The sequence below is a fragment of the Rattus rattus genome, chromosome 5 (genome assembly GCF_011064425.1).
Source record: "Rattus rattus isolate New Zealand chromosome 5, Rrattus_CSIRO_v1, whole genome shotgun sequence".
NCBI lineage: Eukaryota > Metazoa > Chordata > Mammalia > Rodentia > Muridae > Rattus > Rattus rattus.
Genome location: NC_046158.1, coordinates 113,919,107 through 113,921,196, shown reverse-complemented (window position 1 = coordinate 113,921,196; position 2,090 = coordinate 113,919,107). Strand labels below are relative to the sequence as shown.

General features: G+C 41.8%; 1 pseudogene; it reads right to left on the bottom strand.

Moving 5' to 3' along the window:
* Positions 1 to 289: 289 nt before the first annotated feature.
* LOC116902503 lies at positions 290 to 385 on the bottom strand (annotated as a pseudogene).
* Positions 386 to 2,090: the final 1,705 nt, after the last annotated feature.

Genomic DNA, 2,090 nt, shown 5'->3' with positions numbered 1-2,090 from the left:
GATCAGTCTCAGGGACGTTCAACAGCTTGGGTATCAATTGATTCTAGATGTGGTCGAGTTGACAGCCAAGATTAGTTGTCAAAGGTGGGTCACTTTCACAATATAAATTTATCAACCCATGAGCAAAGGAGGTCTTTCCATATTCTAGAGTTTTCTGTAATCTTTTCATACAGAGAGTATATGTTTTCTTTGTGGAGGTCTTATTTCTAGATTTGAGGCTGCTGTTAGTCGAAATTATTCCATGGTCTCCTTCTCAAAATGAGGGGTTATTGTTGTTATTTTTGTGTGTAGAAAGGCTATTATTTTTTTTTGAGTGGGTTTTGTCCAGGGGCCATGTTAATTTTCTCTGTATAGTTCCAATTTTTGTATATGTGCTTCTGAGTAGAGTTGTAAATTGACTTTATTTCCTGTCAGATTGATGAAAGTATTGGTCATTAAGAGCAGGGTTTCAGTGGTGTATCCTTTCCAGAGCATCTCTAATTTAGGCTCCCCTTCAATTGAATTTTGTTCTCAGGTACTTTCTTTTTGTTTCGAAGCAAAAAGGCCTTTTTCTGTAGTGGTAAAAAATCTCCATATTAATAATATATCTTTAGTCTTCTGAACTCTTTTGTCTAAACCTGTAAGCATGCAGACTGCTGTCTTCAAAACACCACCTGTCTTTCACATCCTTCTGCACCACTGCCACTGTAGAGGTACATGAGAGAACCAAGCCACAGCCATAGCCAAGACTGAATGCTGCCTTCCACCAAGTAAATGAGCCCATTGCTCCTAGAGTCTGCCTCACTAAGTTCTCAAGATGTAGACGAAACGCAGCCAGATTCACTTCCAGAACATCACATGGAATGGCTGTTAGCACAGCTCCCAAGAGAATCCTTGTTCTCCTCTGAAACCGCATGATCTGGCCCTCTGCTATCTGTTTCTCGTAGCATCCGTGTCCTCCAAGATTCCACCCAAAGGGACCATTAAGTTCCGCTTACTACATTCCTGGGCTTTGTAGTTCACAGCTGCAAAATCCTTAGATTCCTCCTAAAAGCTAGTTCTAACAGCTTGAGTACCACATGGTCAGGCTTATTCTAGCATCAGCCACACTTTTAGGTATCAATTTTCTGAATAGTTACTCTCCCGTTGCTGTGGCAAACACCAGACCAAAGAAGCTTAAGAAAGGAAGGCTTTATTCGAGCTGATAGTTCCAGGGTACAGTGCATCATGGTGGCAGCAGCTTGAGGCAGCTGCTTACATTGCAACCACAGAAGCTGAGAGAAGAAGATGATGCCACTCAACAACATCTACTCTTTTATTTTAATTTTAACTGTATTTATTTTGTTTATTGTATGTGTATATACATGATGTGTGTGTGTTTGTGTATACATATGTGTGTGATAGCACACATGTAGAAATCAATGGACAAACCATGGGAATAAGTTCACTTCTTTCATGTAGGCCACAGAGGTCAAAAGCAGATCCTCAGGCTTGGCAGCATTCATGGATGCTGACCTGTTTAAGTCAATCTATCAGGAGGAAAAACCTAAGGAAGTGTGTGTGTGTGTGTGTGTGTGTGTGTGTGTGTGTGTGTGTGTGTGTGTGTGAAGTAAGATTTTAGAATGCCAATAGCCAATTACTCCTAAGACGCTGAGACATTAGGAACCTGGTAATCAATCCTTCCCACTGGAAACTTCAATACTTAGAGAAGTTCCGTAATAACTGTCTTTCTCTGGGGGCAATGACCCACATTTACTTAGTCCACAATACAGACTGCTCCAGTAGTTGTTATCTGAAGCTGAATACCTGGGAATTTCTGGGGAACTGCTGAACCCCATTTCACATGAAATGTTGGAAAAGCTGGATGTGCTATCGTAGAAGGAAACATCAGTAGTAGAAACTGGGTGAGTCATCTCAAGAACAAGCAGCAAGACAAACGTCCTCTGATATTGCCTTTCTACCTGAGCTGCTATGTTAGGGTGCAGCCCACAAGTGATGTTTCCCACATCAATCAGGACGGCTCTTCCAGTGAGACTCCCTACTCAGACGGTTCCTATGTGTGGCCAGCTGAAGTTAAAAACCAACCACAATAGCTTTCTCGCTGGCCTCAA